The following is a 15,863-nucleotide window of genomic DNA, read 5'->3' on the forward strand; positions in this document are numbered from 1 at the left end:
TTCTGCAGCTTGAGTCTGTTTCAGGCTGGGTCTCAGGTTTGCTTCTGGATCCAGCAGAGTCCCGGGTCCCCAGGTCCAAACCTCCCATTGGCAGGTTAGGCACCTGAGGATTGCCGGTCCACCCTGCTATCCACAGAGAGCATCAAAAGACCTGGAGCAAAAGCAGCCCAGTGAGGATCTCTCCAAAACCAACGTCATCACCACGGAGCGGGTCAGAGAGAATACAGGGCCCCAAGATCTTAGTGCATCTGTGGGGAATACAGGATGAGCTTAGACTGCAATGTTCAAGATTGGCGTCCCCCTGGTGCTGTTATTTAGCCATAGAAATATCCCTTCTTTTTTTTTTTGTCTGCCAATTGCAGCTCTCTCATGCTCAAGGTCTTCATTGGCCCCAACTGCCCACTTAGCCAAGGGCCCAGATGGTTCCTCACTTAGCAGCTACAGGAACTTGAGCCAGAAACTCAACCTCCTGCAACCACAAACCCTGCCTCTTTAATAGGAAGATGATAATTGCAGCTGGTACCTGTGGTTGATAGGTGACAAGGGGATGTTTAGCACCTCTCATCAGGAGGTGGAGCTTTTGCTGCCTTCCTGGAATCTGGGTTGCACACCTGAAGCAGGTACAACTCAGCAGAAGTGACTGTGTAAGCCTCAACTGCAGGGTGCTTTGTGTGTCTCCTCTCTTTATCTCAGAATCCTGCCTGGGCATGTGAACAAGCTCAGGCTGGTCTGCTAAAAGGAAGCCACCCACAGCTCAGCACAGGCCACACAACACCAGCCAGGCCCACGATGACCCTCCCCTTGAGCCCAGGTGTATGAGTCTGAGATCAGCCATGGTTGGCCCAGGTCTGTTGAACCCTTCTCGGCTTGTGATAAATGATAAATGGTTGTTCTTTTAAGCGGCCATATTTTGGAGTGGCTTGTTACACCACAGTAACGAGCTGATACACTATTTCAAAGAGTCTGTATAATTATCAAAGGAGATGGTGTATCTAATGTGGCTACCACAGTGCTTGGAATAGTGTGATGCTCAATAAGTACAAGTCTGTGTTAATCATAGGATGATAGTAAGAGCAGCAGCAGACAAATAGTCTCCTAACCTTGTCATAACCTTTCTCGTATCTTCTTTGTCTTATAAATCACCCCATCTGGATTTCAGCCAACATGAGGGACTCCCTGCACATACTGTGTATTTCTCACATCTTCAGTGTGGTTACTCTTCCTCTTACCCGGGTTGTTCTTCCCTGCATGTGCAACTCCCAAATTGTCTCTGACCTTGACAGTGTAGCTAAAAAGTCCCCAGCCTCCAGACGCCCGTCACTGTCACTCCTTCCTATCATGGAATCAACCTCCCAGGACTTGGCATCTCTTTAGCTCTTGGCTGGTGTGTCATCAGATTAGGCTGTATCTTGTCCCAGAGTTTGCTGTGTGCACCCCCTGCTTGACTCTAGTTGTTGGAGGACGGATCCAAGAACACACGTGTCTCTGCTATACCCCCGTGGACCCCCGGTACAGTGCCTAAATCGGGAATGGCAAATGCGATATTTAGGGTGGAGTCAGCTCTCATGAGAGGGTGGTTACTTCCTGGAGGGCTAAAAAGTGTCACCAGGCTGTGTGCCACTCAATTAGTGACACCTTGCATGGGCACCAGATGGGAAGGAGCCCTGTCAGAGCATGCACCCCAACATCAGCCGATGGACGGTTTTAGAACTCTACATTTAAAATGAAATAAAATACAGGAAACAATGTTCTTTTTCCCCAGCATCTCTAATCGCTCTCTCGACTTGGCTTCATGACATTCCTGTATGTGTCCTTCTCCCTTCATGGAAGAGGTGAGATGGCTTGGTTAAAGTCACTCACCCAGCAAGAGGCAGAACCCAAACTTGAATATGGATCACCTGCCTTACACTCACGGCTCTTCTTACTGTGGGATACGAGTTGTTCTCACTGACATCATAGCCCCGAGTGTATATTTTCATGCACACATTCAATTATGTAAATTGGAAAATTTATTTAAAACACAGGAAAGTGCAGCATTGCCAGAAGCTTCTGTGCACTTGGGCACACGTACACATGAGAGAGAAACAGAAAATCAAAGAATCCGCCTTTAGTTCGTTCCTTCAGTAAATCCCAACGTGGGTGGGTGGGCTGGGGCCACTGTTACTGCGACAGCAGCCTCCGAATGTCAGAATTGAATGATTGAGTCACCCAGAACGAAACAAAGACAGCACTTCTAGCATAAGCAGACTTGGCCAGCGAATAGAGATGTTCTGGTAAATCTGATTTTCTGGTTTATAGAAAGTGACTCCATGGAATATTATACAGTAGTAAGGATCAATGCACTAGATGTACATAGAAAAGATGGGTGAGCTGCCAAAATAGGAGAAAAGTGAAGAAAGCTTCAGTACAGTTCAATTCGCATAAATTAGAAACACATCCACAAAGCTGCGTCCCACACTTCATCACCCACAGGAATGAAAATCATAAAATAGTATATAAGTAAAATGAAAAAGAAAAGGTCCCACTCAAGCAAGGATAACCACTTGTTCAGAATTAAAATAGTGGGGTAGCAGAATTCTATGACAGAGGCTCATATTTTATTTGATTTAAAATACATCAATCAAAAGAACTTTTCTTCCTAAACCTAAAGCGAGTATAAAATATACAAATATTTCAAATACCCTCAAAACCACTTTCTGGTGGATATACTTTTCTCTTCCTTCCATTTAATAAATATAGATGGAATGCTTTCCATGAGCCAAGCATCATGAACAATGCAACATTGAAAAAAAAATATATTTTTTATTTATTGAGCTCCTATTAAATGCTGAATTTGTTCAAGATATGTTAATTAGGTTGCAATTAATTCTCATAACATGATAACAATTATTACTTCCCCTTTTTTATTAATTTTTAAATTTATTTATGACAGCGGAATGCATTACAATTCTTATTACACAAATAGAGACCAATTTTTCATATCTCTGGTTGTATACAAAGTATATTCACACCAATTCGTGTCTTTATACATGTTCTTTGGATAATAATGTCCACCACACTCCACCATCATTCCCCTTTTAAAAGTGCAAAACCTAAGGCTAACAGAGGTCAGCAGTGTTATCCAAAGACTCAGCTAGAATGCGACAAGACTAGAGTTCAGACTCAAATCCCCCTGACCACAAAGCTCAAATTTTTTTCCCAGGGAACCATATGGAGATAGTCTGGTGTAAGTCAAGGTGGGAGTGGACAGAGAGACATACACTATCCCAAAGTTGTTTTTATGAATGTCAACTAGATTGTGAGTTCCCTGAGGTCTCAGATTAGTTCCCAGGGGTCCGTAAAGCGGCAGGGCTCAGTATCATGATGACGTCACATTCTCATTAAATGCATTTAAAAAATAGTTATTAATAGCACTAAAAATAGAAGTACAGTTTGCAGGCTGAACTTTCTGGTGAATAGTTTTCTAAATAAGACTAATTTATTGTATGAATCTTTTTAAATATAGACCAGAAATTTGTGTAAACAGCCACAGATATCAGCAATTAATTGGTACCATGTGATATTTAAAAAAAAAAGTACCAACATGTGTCAGGAAAGTCCTCACTCACTGCCCACAGTTGGAGAGCACCTGGCTTCGTCTACTTAAAATAGAAGGGTTTGAATCAATGACCACACCCAGCTTCTGAATCATCTCATCATTATGATCATCATCACCATCACATGACTACCATGATAACTATTGTTGCTGCACCATCTATCAAGTATATTCTATATGCCAAACCCTTTGCTCAGCATTTTACATGCATCATCTCATTAACAACCTGAAGAGTTAATGTCACTATTTGTCCTATTTTACTAGTGAGCAAAATAAGCCCCAGAGCAATTAAACTACTTACCTAAGATCACATAGGTAAGGAAGCAAATATAATTGTGTATTAGAATGGGCTAGGACTTGCTGCAAGAACAAATATCTCCCAAATCTCCATGGCTTATCTTTGCTGCAGGTCTACCTTCAAGGCAATTGTCCTCCATGTAATGGCTCAGAGAACTAGTGGTTCCACCAAGTCAACGCAAGGATGATTATCACATGCTTTGTCTTGAACCTGTTCTCAGATCTTACAAGACATGTGCATTGACCAAACTCCACAATTCCAAAATAGTTGTATTGGTTCATTCTTTATTTTACAAAATTCCCATTTGTTATGAATTTAGTGCTCGTGAAAGTCCTATGAGGTTGGTAGGAACACCTTCATTTCACAAGTGAGGAAACTGGGATTCAGCAAGGTTAAGTAGATCACTCAAGAGCCCATGAGGCCAAGATTATCTATAAGCAGAGATGAAACGTACCCAAGGCAAAAATTTATCATGCCAAGAGAATAAAAGGTGGGAGCCACCCCCCTTCTTTGTCCTGGCAGCCCAATTCCTAGAGGGAGTAGGCAAGAGAAATTTCAACCCTTGAAGAGTTCATGCTCTTAAACACTTATAAAAGCTTTAAGATCCAGACAAAATCTAGACCTAAGTGCAGAGGTTACTGGAGTTGGGATTTTATGCCCAGATGTAAATCCATCTTCTCTAAGACCTGCTCCAGTTCCCTGGTGCCTCACTTGAAATATTTCATGTGTGCTGAATGGATTTGTTGGCTCCCCATGCCTTCGTAAATTATGAAGTCCAGATTTCCTAGGGCCTGCATCCAGCAAGGGTCGCTCTAACTGCCCCCACTCCATGCTTGGAATGGGAGACTGTCTACGTTTTATTCTTGGAGATGGTCCTTATTTACTCTTTTTCAAGGGTTGACAAATCGCCAACGGCCATTTTGGATTGGGGGAGGGTTCTGCTGAGCTCCTAGCAGGTCCCCCAACCTTCAGTGCCCACATTTGTACCACCACCTCCACCCTTTTATAGTCCCACCTGATGGGTTCAGACACAAAGACACTGGACCCAAAATTGGATCAATTAGACTCTCTCTGAAATATGACATTTATTAAAAGGAATAAAGTTATGGGAGGCCAAGTCTTAATGGCAGACCCCTGGTAAGAAAGGGCCTCTTGCTGAGACCTCTGGATCTGGCTTCCAAGGCAGGATGTCTAACTTGCCTTCCAACACACTGTCCTTTCATCTGGCCATTTCATGTCACTGAAGTGAGCCAGCAACCACTGGATCTGCAACCAAAGAACCTGACAAGGGTCTCTGCCAACTCAGCTCCATCAACACAAAGATGTGTTGTTTTTATCTCCCCCCTGCCCGTGACCTGTTTTCTGTATTATTCTTTCCCCAAACTTTGCAGCTGCACCTACTTTCTTGTGGAGTCCCCAGGGAAGCTGGGTCACAGGACAGACAAGTCAGAAGCCAAGAGTGTGTGCCTGGGCAGGAGTCATAATTCTGCAAGGCACCGTGTCTGTCTGTCTGTCTGCATGGTGATGCACGGGGCTCTGGGTGAGCTGTTGCTCTTCAGCTCCTTGGGGACTGCCCCAGAACCTGTCTCACTCTCCCCAGATACCTTCTCAGGCTCCAGATGTCCATCCCTCTGCACCTAATACCTTGGTCTCACTCTGAGGCTTTGTATGTATAGTTTTTCTCTCCTCCTGGGATGCCCCTCTCCTCTGATTAGAAACCCAGCTAGTTCAGGGTAGCCATACCACCTCTGGATCCTCTGCACACATCTGTGAGGCTGAATTTGTCAGGATTAGTTACACCCTTTGCCCTTTATGTTTCTCCCTTCATTCCACTTAATGTGTTGTATTATGGTGATGATTGAGTGTCTTTGTCTCTCATTGGACCACTTGTTCCTTAAATGCCTCCCTCTTCATAGAATTAATGCTGCCAAATTAGCCACCATATACCTCTGTACAGAAAGGACCTCTGGGTTTTTGTGTTTGTGTTTTTGTTTTAGCCTATCCTAAAACAGGAGATGGCCAGGTACGGTGGTGCACATCTGTAATCCCAGCTGCTCAGGAGGCTGAGGCAGGAGGATCACGAGTTCAAAGCCAGCCTCAGCAAAAGTGAGGTGCTAAGCAACTCAGTGAGATCCTGTCTCCAAATAAAATACAAAATAATAATAATAATAATAATAATAATAATAATAGGGCTGGGGATGTGGCTCAGTGGTCGAGTGTCCCTGAGTTCAAACCCCAGTACCCACTAAGAATAAATAAACAAAACAGGAGATGTGACCTCCTGGTAGGAGGTGGGGAAAGAGAGAGTCTGGGAAGAATCAGTTATTAAATGCCACCCTGTGAGCATACATGACCTTGCACATAACTAAAGGGAAAGGTGAGATAGAGTGGGAGACCAGGAAGTGTCAACTGTAAAGGAGAGTAAAGAAGAAAAGAAGGTACGCCTCAGCAGATTCTTCCTTTTTCTTTGGCCAGCTTCTGTGTGTGCATAAATCCTTTTGAACATGGTCTTCCATCAAGAACATCTATCAAGGGGCTGGGGATATAGCCTAGTTGTCAGAGTGCTTGCCTTGCATGCACAAGGCCCTGGGTTCAATCTCCAGCACCACACACACACACACACACACACACACACACACACACAAACACAAAATGTCCTTTGAACTTTAAGAGACAAAAAGCTCCATATTGGGTGTCAAAAGAGAGTTATCTATGAGAATGTTAGAAAGCTGTACAAGTAGATTCTTCAGTAAAAAAAGAAACAATTGTGTGATCCTCTTTATCACACACAATAATGAAGCTTTGTGAGTCACTACAACGGACTGGGGACAGTGCTGTATCCTTCACACGATAACTCAGTAAATTGTCAGAAGAAACCTGTGTGGTAGGCTTCTTATTTCTATGTTTCTGATGGAGAAATTGAAAAATAGAGGGCAAGCAACTTGTTGAAGATAACATAGCTAGTCAGTGGTCAGGCACCTCTACATCATGCTATTGTGTAATGAGTACCCACACCCGGGATCCCAAACATGGTGTGTGTGTGTGTGTGTGTGTGTGTGTGTGTGTGAGAGAGAGAGAGAGCGCACTTGTATATATAGCTTATATTATTAAGGCTTGTATTAACATAGGAAATTTCTGGAAAGCAGCCAAGAAACTGTTAAGCCTCCATGCCTCGGGGAGTGAGGATGAAATAATCAGATGACTTATTTGTCTCTTTGCACCCCCTCCACCCTGTCTCAGGCACTCACTCAGCTGTAAGTAATAGAAAACCAAATTAACAGAGACTTAAATAAAACCAGTGCCCTAGTCTACACAGCTAGGAGTCCAGGAGCAGCGGCTCCTTGGCTCGCGGACACCAGGGCTGCCTCTAGGCCATGATCTTGGTCCTGCGCCCAGCGACTCCCTTTCTCTGCCTAGCTCTTTTCTCCGTGGAATGTGTTTAACCCACCCTTCGTGGTTCACCTGGGTACCTGCCTCTTCTCCCTCTTTTTCTGTGCAATGCCAGTTCAGTGAGGAGGGGGACTTTGCTTTCTTTATGGCCATTTCCTGAGACCCTGCCCAGGACACAGTAAGAGCACAGTGAATCTTTGGTGAAAGAACAGGTGGACCAATGGATGAGCACGGCCGATTCGGGCACGTCCAAGTTCTGAAGAAGGGAGGGAGCGGTGGCACCACGCCTCTATCCTCTCGTACTGTGAAGTCACATCCTTTCCCTGAATCCCCCTGATAGATTTCCCCTGAGTCTCATTGGCCAGAATAGGGTCAGACAGCATGCTCCCGGCCTAGCCCCGAGAGCTAGAGAGCCAGGAGGGGCCTCCAGAGCCCTGAGTGGCCACTCCAGGCAATGTTAGCTATTCTCAGCAAGGACACAGGACATCTCCTGCAGGTAGTTTGGATTTCTACCAAGTGCATGCTCAAGAGATTTTTTTTTCTCAAAAGAGATGTCTGAACCCACTCCAGTCTTGCTCAGAATCTCAGAGGGTACGGCTGAGTATCTGTTTTTTTTTTTTTTTTAAAGGAAAAAAATCTAATCCACCATTAATGGTTTAAAAAAAAAAAGGAATTTTCCAGAAAGGAAACAGAAGGCCAGGCGTGGTGGTGCACCTTGGTAATCCCAGCCACTCAGCAGGCTGAGGCAGGAGGATTGCAAGTGAGAGGCCAGCCTCTGCAATTCAGTGAGCCCCTAAGCAACTTAGTGAGACCCTATCTCAAAATAACAAAAAGGGCTGGGGGTGTGGCTCAGTGGTAGAGCGCCCCTCGGGTCAATCCTCAGTATCATCCTTCCCCCACCAAAAAAAAAAAAAACCCTAACAGTAGCTGAAGGGTTTGAGAGTACTGGAATAACACCTGCAATCTGTCATCCGTACACCTAGAAACCTAAAAGGTCTTTGTAGGTCATTGATCTCAATGCCTCCATTTGGCAGATGGGCAAACTGAGGGTCCCTGATGGAAGGAGCATTGTCCAAAGCTTCCCAGGCAGTCATTGGCAAAGCCAAGGTAGATTCCATCTTTCAAACCAGTTCTCCGCTGCCTTCAACCCCTGGCCCCCTTAATCCCCACCATCCCATGTGTAGAGCCAAGGGCAGGACCCTCCCATTGCTCACATTTAACTGTTACAGAAAAACAGCCAAGTATCCGTTTTCCCTGTCTCCTTTAACTGCATCATCTAGAGTCATAAATTAGTCCCAACACCAAAAGATGCCCTAATCCCCACACACTTCTCCATATCACGGTGGTGTTTATAATGTGAAAGAAGTTTTCGTGGTTCACATCTACTCTCAGGCTCCCCTCTCTGTGTGTACAAATTTACATGTCATAATTATCATTGCAGGTTTCCCCTCTGCTTGGCCCCTGCCTTCAAACCTAAGAGCGACACAGGAAATGGTTTATGTTCTCTGGACGACACTGACAGTCTAATCCAGCTCTTGTATTTCAAGCTATCTTTATCAACTCCATGTTCTCCCGACCATGAGATAGGCATTTCCCCAAAGCCTCCATCTCTGCAGATTCACAACAGTAGGTGCCTGGAGCAAACAAACACCCTCTCTGCGAGACCCCTGGTTCGAGGTGGCAGGGCTCAATAATGCAGGCAAGGAGACCCTGTGTGTGAGTTCACTCTGTTAATGGAATCCCTGGTCCTTAGTGCAGTGTCCACATGCTGTGTGAGCACTACTGACTCTCTCTCTCTCTCTCTCTCTTTCTCTCTCTCTCTCTCTCTCTGGAACTCCAGGTGAAGCAAACCCAAACCACAAGAAAGCAGGGACTCATGGAGATCTTCACACAGGACAAATCCAAAAAGCAAGGTGCCCCTTTCCCAGAGATGGGAAGAGCACTGGGGCTATCACCTAAATCCTGTTCATAACTACAAGGTCAAATCTTTCTTAAGCCCCTTACTTTTTGTTTTTTTCAAAAGGTACTAAAGCCTACGAGGACCAGGCAGGAATTCAGACACCCAAAGCCTCCTGGGCTGTCTCCAGTGCCAATCAGTCACACACGACCCGAGCCAGTGGCTTGACCCTTCTGCACGTCTGTTGCTCGTCTGTGAAAAGAGGTTGAGAATCTTGCCCTATTTGATCCCCAGAGTGACAGGGATGGTCCAAGAGAGTAGGTTATGAAAGCGTTGGATATGTGGCTAATCATGTGAGTGGATTTGAAGTTAGTGAGAGTACAGCCTGGCTCTATATCCTTCTCCACCCCCATCAACCAGTATGTATGAGAGATGCGTTTGTCATTTGAACATTACATGACAGCACTGGTCATAGTTGAAGGCAGATATGCAAAACATCAGCTGAGCATCCAAAGGTGCCAGGGTCAAGGAGACCAACATGTCACTATGTGGCTTCCCCCTTTTGTATAAATATTTGGTATTGTGTAGACATAAAAGATTAGGGGAAGCCAACCCCGTAAAATACAAGGAACACAGCACCATGCATCAACTATCTATTAGGCGAGTTCCTTATTTCTCAAAACTAATCATCTCAGCGATTAAATATTTAATCTGAAATCTGTGATTTCCCAAGACTTTGGAGCTTACTGTTTGAGCTCAGACCCTAGATTGTCAATACGAGGTCTGTTACATCAGGCGAGTAGATCTCTCTTAAGCTCCAACTTCCATAAAAAGAAACAAATGATATCTACTTTTCAAGTAGATAATAGAGCTAAATTGTAAGATCTTTGGGGGCAGAGATTTTTATTGGGACAAACAGAAACCTCCAGCCTTCTGCTCAGTGCCCTTTGATAATAAATGCTTGCTAAATGCTTTGGGAAGGAATGAATGAAAGGTTTTATAAAATTGCATCATCTCATACTTAGAAACTTTTTGAGTATTCGGTAAACATCAGGCCTCTTTTTCAAATTACTAGGGAGCTACACAAGTGATTCCAGAGTGATTTGAAAGTATTTAATTTGTTAGAATGCACTCTAAATTTTAGAGAGCAATCATCCAATTTTGTCCAGAGATGTATCCTTGCCTCCTAGAACCAAGCTTGGCATTCAGTAGACACTTCCTGTATCTGTTGAATGAAGGACAAGCGTCTTTCTTCTCAGCCAGACTACGTGCTCTAAGCAGAGAAAGGCCAGAACCCTGGGTTTTTTTTTTTTTTTTCGGTTCTTAAAACTGACTTGGACAAGAGATGCAAAAAGCCATTCAAGCATTTACCCCAGCCCAGGACCGTCAGGGGTGTAAGATTGCATAGAATCCGCACCGAGCATGATGGCCCCATCCCAGAGCTTTGACTCTGAAGCCACAGAAACTTCTATCACCCCTGAAACTCTGTTTGCAGTCAGAATGTCAGTAGAAAAATGGCAGCAGAAAATATTCGCTGTGAAATCTCGTGACCTCTGTCACGATGAAAAATGTCATGGAAAGGGATTTTTCTTATAAAACAGCGGCATGCAAAAGTCATCAGTGCTGACGAGCTCCAAGATAGATGAAGAAAACAAGAGAAGCTGATCCGCTAGCTCGAGTTTTATGAATAGACTCTCTCGCCACCCACTCATTTGCGAGATCCTCTTGAGATCTTTTCTTTACGGCAGGTTATGAATCATCTTCATGAGATCTTTAAATGGATGATCAATACTATATGTTCCCATAAAATGTTTGGTTTGAAATCTGATTTTAAGTGCATTAGAGTTTTTGTGCACCGAATGGGTGAATGCCATAATAAATCATCATCAAATATGAAAGAAATATAGCATAGATTAATTGCTGTATTTATTTATGAGTCTATAAAATACCTTGTGAAAGTCCTGGCACATTTTTTGGATACCAATTTGAACCTTCAGGAAAGTTAAAAGCATTAAAAGAGACTGGGAGAAGATTTATTATCAGAATTTTTTAATTGCAGACCCAAGCGGACTTGTAGGTATTAGAATAGCTATGCCCTTAATGGCCATGTCTCGTGTCTCTGTCTCTGTCTCTCTCTCTCTCTCTGCCCCTCTCTCTTTCTCTCTCTCAAAATGATATACTCCCCATATTTTTATTGATTTTTGAAGATTTGTCATAAATTCACCTTGGCCAACATGTGACACCACAAATGGTTCCAGCTTCCCCAAAGTAGTGGGCCCCAGGTGGCACAGAGGAGAAGACTCCCAGCCAATTCTAATGCTCAGCTTTAAGAGCAAAAGCGAATACTGGGTGCATGCCACTGATAGGATGGCAATGTGTACAGTATGAAGCTGCTCATGGTTTAATTGCAGTTTTTGTGTCTATGCAGTGAAACGATTTAGGCTGAAGAATGATAAGGCAGCTGGGCACGGTGGCACATGCCTGAAATCCAAGCAGCTCAGGAGGCTGAGGCAGGAGGATTTCAAGTTCAAAGCCAGACTCAGCAACAGCGAGGCACTGAGCAACTCAGTGAGACCCTGTCTCTAAATAAAAAACAAAATAGGGCTGGGGATGGGGTTCAGTGGTCAAGTGCCCCTGAGTTCAATTCTTAGTACCAAAAAGTAAAAATAAAAAAATAAAAAAAAGACGTGAATCTTTTAAACTGCTTGTTAGCTTCAGGGAGAGGTTTATATGCAAAACACCTCATCCCTACTTAGTTGGAGCTCACAGTGCTGTGTTTCTCTTTCTCATTTGTCTGAGCCATGATTCTGCTCCCTGAGTGTACATTCAAGATCCCAGGCCCTGTCACCAAGGGGAAGAAGAATGTGGGCATCTTCTCTCCATGAGTCCCTACATACTACCCCGTTAAGGTTTTTATTACTTATAAATATTTCTTTCTCAACAACTTTGGCTTCCAAACCGGTTCCCTGGTTTTCAAATCTATACATCTGTTGTTTACTTTAGAGCCTCAAATTCCTTGAAAACACATCAGATGCCTTGAGCTTATCATTAATAAGATGCTGTCATTCCCAAGATAAAACTAATCCAGAATTGCTACACAGAAAAACTGCTCTGAAATTGAGAATTTCAGGCAGCAACACCCTGCCATACACACTGATGCAAAGAAAGAAAGAAAGATAAGAAAAACAAAAGGTTTTTAAAAAGAGTTTTTCCTGAAAATAATCAGTAACCAAAACCTATTACATTTTTTTTAAGTCTGTGTAGCTATACAGCCAATAGCTCAGCTGGATTTTTTTTTTCAAAGAGGTTTTTTTCTTGTTTTTATTTATTTATTTCTTTATTTTGTGGGGAGGGTTGCTGTTTTTATTTTTGATAGACTTACCAGTCACACCTGGATCTGCTTGCTGTGTGCCATTTGAATGAATGATCGACATCAAATTTCTTAAACCCCCCAAATTATTACATAAACTCTTTCATAATACAGATTGATAGGAAAGCATGCAGAAGGGACTCTGCACTCATTTCCTCACAACTGCATCTCTTCAGATATTTTCTCTGCTAAACGACCCAGTGTCTTCAGGAGGCACTAAACGTGAATTCACACCATTCCCTCGGAGCTCGCCACACCTCCTGGCTGTGGCTGGCTGGGTATGTGCTTGAAATATGGTCTTGAAGAAAGACACCCCCCCAACCAGGAGATCTGGAATCTGGTCCTTTCTCTGTCATCTGCTGCTTGGCTCCATGATGGTCCTGGTCTTGCTTCTCACCTCCCCAATATTCTTATCCTGAACCTTTAATCAGATAAAGCCCAGAAGTTTAGGAAAGCTACCCAGACTTGATACAATGCAATGGAATTTTGCCATTTTGAACAAGCTATTCATTTTTCACTCTGAGCTCAGGTGCAACTCTGACAAGCCTGGTTCTCTGCATACAGCCTCATTGTAGACTTTATCTCAAAGAAGTTAATTCTTTCTTGCTATTTGCCACCTTGCTGACAAGCAACATCAACACCCTCATCTGGGAATTATTGCCTTTTTATTTTCCCCTCCTGATGCCAGAGTAGCTGCTGACAATCTGTACTCAGGCAAGGCAGGGACTGCTACCTCTCACAATCAGATGCCTCGCACACCACTTCCGTCAAAACAATTAGTGTTCATTTTGGCTTTACTTGGGGAGACCTGCGGTGACTGATCAGTATAAATTATGGATGCATCTGTCCAGATGCACTTGTTCATTCATGCATAGATTTGAGGAAAATTCATTCTTCCCAGTTCAAAAACAGTCGGTTAAAAAAATTTCCTACTTAAAAAATATAACTTAGCACATTTTCAACTATGTTATTATGCCCGTCTACTCACTCATTTCAGCTGTGATTCGAGACATTTCCAGTTTGCTATTTTCCCTTCTGTAAAATCTGTTGTCTTTGGAAATCATTTGGAAATCGTGAACATTTTTAAACCCCCCCCCCCACCAAAAATGCAATGTGATGTATTTTTCCTTTTTTTTTGGAAGTACCTGCCTTCAAACTCATTATCAAACACACATCCTTAACTCTGCTGCTCAGGAACTTCAGTGCATTTACCACAAAGCAATATGAACTTCAAATAAACAATGTGGATCAGTACTCTCTGTGGTCCAGGTAGGCCTTTGTTTGCTTTGTTTCCTATTAGTTTTAATGAGCAGCTAGAGAACCTATCAGACATGTTGCACAAAACAACAAAAGAATCTATATCATTTGTTCAAAATACGTTCAGTGGGATGACTCCCTTGAATAGAACTGGGGGTGTGTGTGTGTGTCTGTATTTGATGGGTTTAATTACTTGCTTCAGTAAAATTCTGTGTGCACACCTATACAATTGGGGATTTTCCCGTAAACTAAATTAATCAGCACCCGAACAAAGCAATGAAAATCCACCATGAGAGAGAAGCCCGGAGCACGGGGCTACAGAGGTAAGGGCCTGGGAAGAGACAGGGAGACCGAGGAAAAATCAATTCCACAGCACTGTTCCTGAATCAGACACCTTTACACCTGAGGTTTCTGCCACTCACAGGTTGATGTTGGCTTAACCTACTGGCTTGGCTTTTGTTATGCAGGTCCCAAAATAACAGGAATTCTAGGCACATCTTATAATAACCATTTTTTAGGAAATCCCACTAAATACTCAAGATGGTAACAATCAAATGTCATCAATACAAGGGAGCTTTACTGTGCGTGAAGCCTCTGCCTGGGAAGGACATATTAAATCCGGGTCTCCCCAAAGGCAGAAACATGGGGGCGGGGGACGGGGCAGGGCTTTCTCCTTGGGAGACATTATGATAGAAGACACCAAAATCATAAAGCAACTTTGAAGACAATAGATGAGGTACCTTCACATAAAACATGCTCTTCTTTTTTCCATTTCCACAGAAGAAAAAAAAAATGCTGACGTCTCCTCATAGTTGTACTCCCAATTTATTTTGCCACAGTTTTTTGTCTTCTTTTCTTCAAAAAAAAAAATCTTCTTGTCTTTCTCTAATCCTAAAGCAAAGACAAGGGATAAGCCTTGCACACAAGGGGAGTCTTGCACACAGCATTGATACCACAGAGGTCTTATAAATCAGCTGAAAATCAATAAATCCTATATGGTAGTCTCTGCTTTGCAACCATATTGCCAAGGGACAGGGCTAATGCTTTTTCTCCCCCACCATCCCCATTTTCCTGTCATTAAAAATAAAAAAAAAATCTGCTTAAGAACGAATGGGCAATAAAAGTTGCTGAGTAAGTATTTCGACTATCTAATTTTATTACTTTCCAATTGACATACCTTCCCTCTGGAAATGTTTGCAATTAATTAATTAGTAGTAATCTTCCCCCAAGAGACTAATTTAATGAATACTCTTTAATGCTTACTTTAAAGAAAAAGAAAAAAGAAAATGTTTAGATGTATCCAAACTGCAATGTGTGGGTGGGTGACTCCAAAGTGCATTTTGAAAAATCAAGGGATCTATTTATTACTGTGATTTTTATCGCTAAGTCAGTCTACCCATGACTATAATTCTTTTTCTAACTAGGAGTTTCCCGGGGTTGAAAGCAAGGTTACTCCAAGGTAACAACATTCCGCAGTCAAGACTGGGATTGTCAGTATTTAGAATGGTGCTTGTTCTCGTGCTAATAATCTCTTAGAGTCGTCTGCGGTCTGTGGGTTCTTTAAGCTTCTTGAGAGTTCTGCAGAATCTGGGGAAGAAAAGAGTGGAGCTGTGTAGCCAAAGCTGTCATTCTAAGGAGGTCACCGGCCCTGGGGCCTACCAGTCCCCTCTGCAAGGTGCCAAAGGCAAGTTAGCGGTGACAGATTTCCCGGCCAGGGACCCAGACCTGACTGCTACTGGGCTTCCTCCACCTGGCCGGAACCCAGCTAGGCTCCTATCCTCTGGGCCACACGGTCTTGGGTTTCAATTAGAAAATAAAACTGAGCCCTTGAACCACCCCCCAGGACTCCTCGGGGGAGCTGCAGAGAGGGAGAGCATTGTGTAAAGTGGAAAGGGCGCGGTGACCCTCTGGAGAGAAAGGGAAAGCTTTCTGAGGTTTCTGGGCTTGCAAACTCCACCTGACCCCACTATGCCTAAGGCCTTCCCTGGCCAGATTGGCGGTCCCTTGTCGCCCCTAGATGCCATGGGTTAGAGCCCTCTGAAAGGCGTCTCGGAGT

Source organism: Callospermophilus lateralis, chromosome 14 (genome assembly GCF_048772815.1).
Source record: "Callospermophilus lateralis isolate mCalLat2 chromosome 14, mCalLat2.hap1, whole genome shotgun sequence".
Taxonomy (NCBI): Eukaryota; Metazoa; Chordata; class Mammalia; order Rodentia; family Sciuridae; genus Callospermophilus; species Callospermophilus lateralis.